The sequence below is a fragment of the Arachis ipaensis genome, chromosome B5 (assembly GCF_059453495.1).
Source record: "Arachis ipaensis isolate K30076 ecotype BB chromosome B5, ASM5945349v1, whole genome shotgun sequence".
NCBI lineage: Eukaryota > Viridiplantae > Streptophyta > Magnoliopsida > Fabales > Fabaceae > Arachis > Arachis ipaensis.
Genome location: NC_142440.1, coordinates 148,805,166 through 148,817,318, shown reverse-complemented (window position 1 = coordinate 148,817,318; position 12,153 = coordinate 148,805,166).

Here is a 12,153-nt window from a genome sequence, read left to right as displayed (position 1 = left end):
GATGGAAAGAAGGGATTATGTTGATTGGGATTTGATTTTGTTTTCTAGGATTTATTTAATTAGTGCTTTGGTAATATAAGAAGGAAAAAAAAAAAAAACGAAGACAAGAGGAAGTGGAAAGAGATGTAGGGAATATATGGTATCTACTGTAGATTTATAGGCACATGCAAACTCTTACACATGCTTTATATTAAGAGAAAACCAAATATTAAAATGATATAATGTTAGGGAGATAAAAAAATAGTTAAAATTTATTTTATTTAATATTTATTAATTATTATTAGAATTAATAAATATTAAAAAAATAAATTTTAATTTTAATTATTTTTGGTTAATTTTTTTGTTATAAAATATTTCTGATATATAAAACACTTCCAAAATAAACAAATATTTATTACAATAGTAGTAATGATAATAATAAAACTATAAAAGTTTTCCACCACGTAGCACCACCACCAGTTCCAAATCCAAACAACTCAACCAAAATCCCATTTAATTAGTATATTATATATCATCATCAGATTCTCATAATTTAATTTTATTTATTTTAATTGGATTCGGATATGTGTATATTATACACACGGGGACTTGAGCCTAACTTTCAATATCCCATAATTGTTAAGGTTAGAGTTATTAAGAGTTATTGAGACTAAAATAATATTTGACAGATCCTTATGCCACAACTGTACTTTTGGAGATATATAGAAAAAAAAAAAAAAAAAAAGAAGGATAACAGAAAGAATCTTCCAAAATTCTTTTAAGAACATATATCGACCCTGAATCAATATCATCGTTCCTCACTGTAACTAGATCTAACATCAACTCCGATCCTCTATTTTCTAGGATCAAATTCGTGGATAACAATTAATTTAAAAAAAAAAAAACTTGCATAAAACAGATAGTTGTAAATTGTCACAATTTTATTTTTAAAACCAAGGAAAAAATAGTAGTGGTTATACTAGAGATTAATGAAAATAGGTATGAAATCTTTTATTAACTTAAGGTGTTTTACCGAGTGTCATAAACTGTTTAGTGATAGTTTGAAACCGTCGCAAAACTCTTATAAAATCGTCACAATTATTTTAGGTTCCTGTAATGAAATTTATATATATGGTAAATATATTTTATATATAATTGGCCAATAGAATCGGAGCAAATTGGTCGATCGAATCACTAGTTCAACAAAAAAACGATATTTAATATGATTTGGTCTTTAAGCAAAACTATCCCAGCATTAATGAACCAATGAAAAGCTAAAAAATCGATGGAGAATAAATAAATCAAACCAAACCAAAGCTTAGATGATGCTTGAATTTAACCAAAAAAAAAAAAAGACAAAAAGAGGATTTCCAACCCTAACCCATGTACCCACCGAACTCATTCTTAGCATCCTTGAACAACACCTCTTTCTACTTTGTTTCTCTAAGCCTCCGTCGCATCTCCTCTTGTCAGGAGTAGAATCAAAACACATATTTTTAAAAGAGGAGAAGCTCAACAACAAATTGACTACAAACCAGAGAGTGGCAGACGCTATGATGTCAAATGCATAAGGTACGTAAAGACAGATATGTATGTAGACAACAACAACATATACATGAGTGGGATAGAGAGGCAGAGTAATTATGAGTGAGCCTAAAAGGGAGAAGGTAGCAGAGCAACGAGAATGACTTGAAAGGATAGACGATGAAAGAAGGAAGACAGTGGACATCATAAGAGATAACATAAGATGAGAAAACACTACATCCAAACTCAAAACCTTAAAGTAGTATGTTAATGGGTCTCTCATCTTATAAACTCCTCACTCTTTCTTGTTTTCTTTGATGTAGGACTAACTTCATACACTACTCACACTTGCAACATTAACAATTTGTCCTTTAAAGATTTTAAATTAGTCATGTTAGTCTTTCCGTCACTTTGTTTGTTAATAGTATCAAAATTTGGTAATGTGACACGTTAAGTGACACCACAACACACACTTAGAAGTCTTAATTGACTATTAACATGATTAATTTATAAAATTAGATAAAATCAATCTCGAATTGAGGAATTCCAATTGTCTCAAGTTCTCCTCATAATTAGGTTTTGATTTGATCTAATTTCATAAACTTATTATGTTAATAGTCAATTAAGACTCATAAGAATGTGTTGGAGTGTCACTTAATGTGTCATATTAACAAATTTTGACATCATCATCAACAAACAAAGTGACAGAAGGACTAACATGATTAATTTAAAAACTTTAAAGGATGAATTTGATTAAAAAAATCTTTTGGAGACCAATTTAAAAAACAAGTGATATTTTAAAAATTAATTTGATCATTTACTCATAAAAATAATGGTGAGATGGACTAAGTTTTTTTTATTTTTTATTTTTTTTTATATACATCAAAAGAAACTCAACACATGAAAGAGAAGTAGAAGAATCAGAAGTAGAATTAGACTATTTCTTTCGGTATTGCACTATTGCCATAAAAAATAGCCAACATTACACAAAGTTACGGTCTAAAAAAAAATGCAAACAAGCAAAGCAAAAACAAAATTACAATTAATATAGCACTTCCAGCCATCTATTTGTATCACCATGGAGTTATCCTGTAGCCACTTTTATTCACCTTCATGATTCTAATGGACTCAATGTTTACTGTACTCTTTTGCCAAGTTTTTTTTACCTTTTTTTTTCTTTGAATATGTTAGTGTCCATGAACTTCACTCTCACATTTTGTATTACTTGCTGAACCATATGTGTTTTATTTCTCACTATTTTCAAGTTCCAACTTGTTCCTATTTTGCCATTCATCCAATCTACAGTATCTTTGTTCTCTAGTATAAACACCACTTTTTTTTCTTAGTCTCACATCCTCAATTATAAATTGTAGTACTATTTCCGGGCTTACAAGAGTAACATTTTTCATTGGATTTGTCAGCAATCATGCCTCCCAAAAAATATTTAACCAAACCATGTGAATTGTCTAGATATCTCTCGGCGACAAATTTATTTACTTCTGGTATAAATAGCGCACACATCCACTACCACCATTAGCCCTCTATTAATTATTGGTACTGATTTAACCATGAGTAATGTTAAGTTCAAAAACTTTTGTGATTTGTAGCCATCAAATAATTATTAATAATATTTTTAATAGTGTGAGATTTCATCCAATAGTATAGAATTATTCATTTTTTTTGCTGGTTATATGTTAACCAAAATTTAATAAAATTGTTAGATCCCTCAACTTTTCCTTTAACCATTTTTCTCCTACTTTCTTTCACAACGCACCATTAATTGGTAAACATTTTATTTATTCCACGCAATTAGTAATTACTGCTTGTTCTTTTTCATCAAAAATTTTTCTAACACTCCAAACTACCCACAAAATCGCGAAGTAATATATATGCCATTTATTTTTATACCTTTTTTAACTTCTTGTTGCATCCAAGCTTTAAACTAATTTTTCATATCCTTTATTTCTACTCATTTTACATCAAATTAATTTAAAATAGAAGCAGTGTAAAAATAAATGGTATACCATTTTCACTTTCATTCTACATAGAACACATGTTGCACCTTTAGTATCTAGCTAGTAGGGTTAAATACGATTTTGGTCTCTAAAGTAGGGGCTAAAAATTTATTTCGTCCTCAACATTTTTTTCGCTACAAAATAATTCTAAAAAATTAACATAGTTTTAAAATCGTTTTTCGGACTAAAATACCATTCTCCTTCCCCTTCTCCTCAAATTCAACCAAAAACAAAGCAGAAGTAGCAACAACAATAAAACAACAACAACTAGAAGCAGAAGAAGAACAACAACACCAACAGTAACAATAATAAAATTAGAAACAAAATCAATGTAATAAAAAACATAAACAGAATCAAAATTAAAATGAAACAGAAACATAAACAGAAGCAAAAACACAAAAAAGATATGGAACAGAAGCATAAACACAAAGAAAGACCCAATGTAACCAGAAGCAAAATCAATGTAATCAGAAACATAAACAAAAGCAAAATCGGATGACTATCTAGTGGTACACGACAGCAAGAGCAGCTCCAATGAAAAGCTCAACCCAAAAAATTCACTGCAATGAAGAAAAGGAGATATGAAAGTTAGAAAGAAATGAGTGAAAAAAAAGCCAAAAACGAAGAAGATATACATGATCATTCCATGCATGGTTTCTGTTGAAGATGATGGCAGCACCAAGGCTCCTAGCTGGGTTAATCCCAATTCCAGTGACAGGAATGGTTGCCAAGTAGTGGACCAAGAAGACAGCAAACCCGATCGGAAGCAGCGGTGACCGGCGAGGAGCAGCGACGACCGGCGACTGAACGAGGAGGAGAAGCAGAAACGGCGAGCAGCAAGCGGCGCATGACGTCTACCCTCCCGGATCTGCTAGCGTTGATGTCGAGGAGCAGCTGTGAGGACCGAACGACGAAGAGCAGCGACAGCGGCGAGATCCAGGAGCAGTGGCGGCGGACTCCCTTCCCCTTCCCTTCCCTGCCATCCCTTCCCCCTCTTCTTCCATTTAAAACCTACCTCCTCCAGCGTGATTACCCCTTATCCTGTTCCCTAACTTTTAACCCGTTTTTCTTTTTTTTTTTTTAATTAGGGATAATTTAGTAATAAAAATTAAAATTTTGGTAAAAATGACGATTTTAAAATTAAGTTAAACTTTTAGGACCATTTTGTAACAAAAAAAAAATATCGAGGACGAAATAAATTTTTAATCCCTATCTTAAGACCAAAATCGTACTTAACCCTATCTAGTACTTCTCTCTTTAATAGCTTCTCCTTTGTATTCAAGCCATCCGAAATTGTAAACCATGCCATCATCTATTCTTGGTAGATTTAGTCATCTCCAAAGTTTGTCAAAGATATGTTTGGTATTTGAAATTTCGTGTATTTTTTCAAGCGCAACATCATAGAATGACTTGACGTTGTACTCACCATCTGTATTGTGTATCCATGCCAGGTTATCTTTGTAACCTATACAAAGAAAAACAGAATTTAAAATACACTCTAACCCTTTAATTTGTGCTTTTTTTCTCTTGAAAACTTCTCTCTTCCATTAAAGTTGTCAGACCTATGATCCAACCTACATACCACACTCACTAATATTACAATTCTTCTTATTTGAGACTCTATACAACGTCAAAAATCTTGTCTCTAACTTTTTGTCTTAAACCTAGATGTGATTGTTCATGAGTCAATTAAATTGTCATTGTATTAAAACCTCAATCACAAAACTAAGATTTCTCTTCACAAATTTAATGTCAATTGGCATTTGGGCTTAATAAAACCTTTATTTTTGGTAATATCTATTTTTCTTTAGACTTAATATAAAACACTTATTTCTTTTTCATAAGGCTTGATTTATTTTTGGTAATATCTTTTTTTTATCCTGAATTACACTTGTCCTTAAAATACTAATACAATACACATAATTTAAAATAAATTTATGGTAAAAAAGATATGAGATATAATTTTGTTTGAAGAAAAAAATGAAAATACTATTAAATTGATAAAGATATTTTCTCAGTAATATATTATTCTTTATTAATTATTCTATAATATATAACATATAAAATTATGAATCATATATAAAGTTAAATATATAATTTTATTATAAATTAGATATTTTAATCAATTGACTTCTAAATCTATGAACGAATAACATGAGCTATTAGTGGGGAAAGAATGTGTCGTCCATGGATCAGATTTCACTGTCATTCATCATTTCAATGGTGGTTCTCAATCAACTCTGAACTAGGAATCCGTCAATTCTAAGTTTTTTTTTTTTTTTTTTTTTTTTTTTTTTCATTTCGGTTTTGGTGATGAAGATAATATCATCTGCCAAACTATTGCATGTGCAAAAAAACATGGGGTTAGCCTGAATAATAATAATAATAATATGTTGAATTTAATTTGCAGTTGCACCCATAAGGTGTATTACGATATTCTAATAATAATATGAAACATTTTATATTGATATAATGATATTCAATTAAACTTATTCATTAATAAATGATTACTGACTTATGAAACATGAAAAGATAACATTTAATGAGATATCTATATAAAATTTGTATAAATTAAATTAAATAAAATTATTTATTTATTTATTGGATATAAACTTTGGATGTATGATCGCTCAATCAATGAGGTCCCCCCATTTCCCCTGCCATGCTCTTTAATTAAAATGCATGATTGATCCATATGTCTAATTTAAAATTTGCAGGATACCTTATAATATAACCTAGAACTCTGTATATTATTTAAGATGTTAAGAAATATTTTGTTGCTCATGCAATCCATGTTTTGCTTTAATGGAAGATTTTCTTGGAATATAATATAAGCATAGGAAGTCTCTATGTACTATTATACACATTATTATAATATAATAATAATAACAATAATTAGGAGTATACGTATTGGAACAACTGGAATTGGGACCTTGGAAGCTACAAGGAAATGGTGATGACCCACATGTTGCAAAATTCAAACATTTGGTTTGCAATTTAGATATGAAAACCTTATTATAAAAATATTCGTAAGGTCCCACTGATTACTTGGAAATGTGGCACCATTAATGCAATTGGGCCTCCTTGTCTAACAAAACCAACATCCCCCAGTGCTCTTATAATCTATCTTGGATATCATTTTCTGATACACTTCATTCTTATTATATCAACCATCATTATTATTATTATTATTATTAACCAACTTGACTTGGTCGAGTGATCAGCTCACTCGTCCGCTTAAGCAAGTGTTGAGAGTTCAAACCCCGTCTGCTGTATATGCAACTCATTGGTCAGCGACAGACCCTTAAATGAAACTCAGATTCGCGACGGATTAGTCCTTAACCTGTCGGATTGGGGGATACCGTTTGGGTAAAAAATATTATTATTATTATTATTATTATTATTATTATTATTATTATTATTTAACTTAATCCCATCTTTAAATTTCATTTTTTTTGTAAGCTTTAAATTTCATTTCTTATGTGCGCTGTATTGATTTGGAGAGCGCAATATCCGCTTTGCATTATATTATTCTTGTGTGGATCAATTATTATTATCTTTTCTTTAAAGAAACTAAATTTATCATTATGTATTTGTGTTTATTTTAATTATAATATATATATATATATATATATAAATTAAAATAAATTAAATAACATATAAATATATGTTTAATTTGAAATCTACCTTTACAGTCGTACAATAATTAATGATAATATTGTTATATATATTGTTCTCAATTTGGATTAAAATTGTTCTAACTTCTTATTGGTACTTCCTTGAAAGTTAAATCATATTTTAAAAAAATATTTTTTTAATATATATTTTTTGTTTAGACCTAGACTTCCTTAGCATTAAGAATTTTTGTAAATGTTTTTAAAATTCTTATGAATAAATTAAAAAATTTTAGCTTATATATCACACATGATTCTGAAAATATATATAGAATAATTATCAAAATATATCTAATATATTTACTTATATATTTTTCATTATTATTTTGAACGAAATTAATAATTTTACAAAATCTTATCTCGAGACTGAGGTATTATTTAATCCCTATGGAAATAAGATGTTAAAATATGAACATTTGAAAAAAAAATTCTTGATAGATTTAATAACCGGTATATTTTTTTCCATGTCTCGAAATGATTATAAGAATATATATATTTCTAAGGTATTATTAATATATAGGAATAAGCTTAAAAAATTTAAAACTAACACCGGACTTGGGTGAGTTTGTTGCACCAAAGAAAAATAGATTAGTCTAATAAATTATTACTTAAACCACATTGACTTGAAGTCAATAGAATATAAACCATTTAAAAAAGAGTTTGTTGCACTCATTATATATTTATATTGAAAGAAATAATAGTGTTACAACATAAATATATGGTGATGAATTGTTGTGTCAATGTAAGGCAGGATTATTATATTTCATCCCATAATATAAAAAAAAAGTATGAGTTATTATATTTACATATAGCATTTTATTTCGATCATATAAGAGAATTATGGCATATATGGAATCTTGGTCTGCTTGAACATCACTATATTTATTGATTGAGTTATTATTCTCCCTAGCTAGCACTGGTAGCTATATAGCTTATTATAGTTATGGGGTCTTATTGCACTTCTTGTTTCTTTAGAGAAAGTCGTTACATGCATTAAGATTTTGAATTTTCTCGTTCAGCATCAAGAATCTTTATCATCCACCACGACAAAAAAGAAAAAAGAAAAAAAAAAACCTTTGTTATCATCATTTTTTGACACCTTCTATTCTTGTTCCAAGCTTAACAAGTATTAATTAATAAGAGTGTTAGAGGGTCAGCAACTTTTGTGATTTATAGTCATTAAGTAATCATTAATGATGGTGTCAGATTTCATTTAATGATGTGGGATTACTCACTTTTCTTTTGTCGGTTAAATGTTGGCCAAAATTTAATAAAGTTGTTGCCCCTAAATTTTTCCTTAATTAAATTCTTTTACCTTCTTTAGTAGTAAAAATGAAAAATAAAAAAAGTGGGAGCCAATAAATAAAATAATTTGAAATCAAGAAATGCTATTCATCCTTTAAAAATAATTTTTAAATAACATTTGAATCAATAATTTAATTATAATAATTTTAAAATTGATTTGTTTAATGTTAGAGAGAGAAAAAACGTCAAATCAATATATATTTATTGTAATTATATATTTGAAATTATTGTAAAAAATGGCTGAAAAATAGAAGAGTTTAATGAATACTTAGTTGTATTGTTTTGATTAATCAGTTACGTCTAGTATTCGAATCTTGACTCATGAAGCATCCACGTCCCTTCTTTTCACGTGCGTTTAGATTTTCTTCTCATGTATACTTCAATTTGGTCTGTTTAAAAATCATATCTACCAACAAAAATAGAAAAGAAAAAAGAAAAAGAAAAAGAAAAGAAATCAAAGCGTCTAACTTATAAAGTTTAATTTAGTTGCATAAATTTAAATGACAAATTGGTACTTACACTTAAATTAACAAAATCTCAACCATATGGATGATGTCATTTCCTTTAACGGTGAAATTCTTAATTATTATTCAAGAGTTTTTAAAAACATGGATGCTTTATGCTTAGTTTTGATTAGTTTATTAGTTCCGGTGCCTAACAAAACCAAACCATACTTAGCTTCCTCTTAATAAAGTCTTGATTATTATTATTCCATGCATGCATGTGCTCATCATACTCTTATCTCTTTTACTATTTTGTGGCTATTTTTCAACCTACTTGTTAAATAAAGCTGGACATATATATATATATATATTCTTTTCTTTCATTTTTATATGATCGAATAAAAATAATAATATTTAGGAGACAATAAAAAATTAACTTAATCAGTTTAATTAAAATTATTTCATTTAGCATTTATTAATTATCGCAAAAAAAATTATATAAGTTTAAATATAGTAAATACATAATTACACATATTATGTGTATAAAATTATAGATATGTTATATAAGATAATTTTAGATATTATCTTCTTAAAATTATTGAGTAAATGTGGCAAATAATAGAGAACACTATAATGTTATTAATTTCGTTAGATAACTAAGTAGGGTATTAGCTAACTACAACCAATTAGTATATAGATTGTAAAAGAAGTCTAACAAGGAGAAAAACAAATTAAATCCATACACCGCGGTCCAAAATCGCACGGCAGCGCCATGTCGCCCACCACCTTCCCTCGCTCAAAAGTTGTCCGTGTCGCCCACCACCATCTGTTGTTCGGAATTGTTTGTGCTGTCCATCACTGATCGTTAAGTCTTTTTTTTTTTTCTCTTTAAAGGGAATGCAAATTCAAATTATCATGAGAAATATTCAAAACCAAATGAAAAAAAACATCTAAAATCTAAAAAAAAATCAAAAGCCAAACATCTAAAATCTAAAAAAAAAATCAAAAGCCAAATGAAAACCAACATCCAAAGACTAAGAAAAAAAGCATCTCAAACTATTAAAAAAAAAATCTAAAACTTAAAAAGAAGAAACATTCAAAACAAAAGAAAACAAAATCCAAAACATATAAAAAAGACACATCCAAAATCTAGGAGAAAGAAATATCTATAACTAGTAAAATGAATCATCAAAAACCAACAAGAAGAAAAAAGAGGAGAAAAATAAAAAGAACGCAGTGTGTGGCGAAACCGTCACTACAAGAAAAATGCTGAGTACATCAGATTTACCGTCGGATTCATTAAATAATTCCGACGGTAATCAATTTACCACCGAAAATAATCGGATGGTATGAACCTCGCCGGTAAATGTTTACCATCAGATTTTTTTTCGTTCGACGGTAATTACTGTCGGATTCTCCGATAGAATGTAGTGAATACAAAAACGGATCATGTTGAGCGTTACTGTCAGAAATTTCTGACGGTAATATTTGGCGCCACATCATTCCTTCTCCCGCCATATTACCCTCAGATTCATCCGACGGTAATGCCATGGAAATATATTTTAAAAAATAATGTTACCGTCGAAATATTTCGATAGTAATTCCGACATTAGCTTTTTTTATTATCTTTTCCGTCAATCTATAGTGTACCCTGATAATTAACAATTGAAATAATGTTTTAAACCTGATGTGAAGCACAAAATATAAATTATAAATACCGAATGATGGTAATTGAAATATCTAAAACAATGCTAACTATTTTAGAATCACAGAACTATGTTTATAGTCACTAAAATATTTATTACAAATGCAATTAGGTTTTTAAAGAAATACATATTACAGAACAATGTTTACATTAACCCTAATCAGATTCTCATCTTCTTCCTCTAGATCATCATCCTCCTCTTCCAATGTAATTTATTGATTATCATCGAATTCGTCTTCCTCTTCTTCATCGCCATCGACCCGTCTTCTTCTTGAAGATCTTTGTCTTGTGGTGGAAGTGCGTGGACATCTAATCCAAGGTCAGTGATGTCATCATCCATAACAGCAGACCTAAGGAGGATGGGTTCACCGGTATTAACCACCATTCTCGTAGGATTAGGGTCGTCAATCTGGTAAGGTTGTTGATCCTCTGTCCTATCATTAGACTCGATACGGCCGCTTGGCTTAGTCTTAATCACAACCAACCAACTAGACTTGCATGAACCCGGATAAGGCAAATAGTATATATGTCGTGTATTTTTGAGGTAGAATAAAAGGATCATAGTGTATATATTTCTTGGTTACATTAACTTCAGGGATATCGTAGTTTTTGTGCTTTCGTGTTCCTTGTCACGAACTATGATCATACCATTCACATTTAAATACGCATACCTTGTACGTAGTGCGACAGAAATACTCTAACTCAACTATGTTGTGCAAGACACCAAACCAATAAGAGTGACCCCGCCTGAATTTTTGCAAATCCAAACTCTAGTATTATCTGTTATCTTTCTGATCGATCACTGTAAGGTATGGAACTGATATCCATTAATAGTGTACATCGGGTAGCTAGTGTTCTTATTCATTTGTCCTAACTAAGTGCAACTAGTTCCGAATCTGTTGTGTTAGTTAGCTGTACCTTGACGTATTCTCTGAACCAACATGGAAAGTTGTTTAATGAGGTATCAGGATTTGCATCTTGGAATAACCTACATGATTCATTAGAGGATAAAGAAGTTTTAATTAGATTAAGAAGTTAGTATCTTACTGATTGCAGTATTTGCCAAGACTTAAAAAACTCACATGAGGTAGGATAAAGTTTGGTCACAGTTACGCTACACATGCAGATATGCAGCATCGATTTCCTTCTGTTCTATCCAATAGTCACTGTCCACATTCATTGCAGCTCCTTCCGGCAAAAAGATTGGGTATGTTATTTCACTTGACGAGGATTCTTCCCTTTCATTATTCCTTGCAACCCCTGTTCTACGTGACTCTACATGAGACTAAAAATAGAATGAGCAAATTGCAGATGTTTCTTTATTTAGGAATACTTCGCATATGTTGCCCTCAATCTGAGCTTTGTTCTTCACGGTGCGCTTGAAGGAACTAATCATCCTCTCAAATTGGTACATCCACCTAAATTGGACTGGTCCACATAGTATTGTCTTGTATGGTAGGTGGACTGCTAAGTATTCCATAATGTCAAAAAAGGATGGAGGAAATATC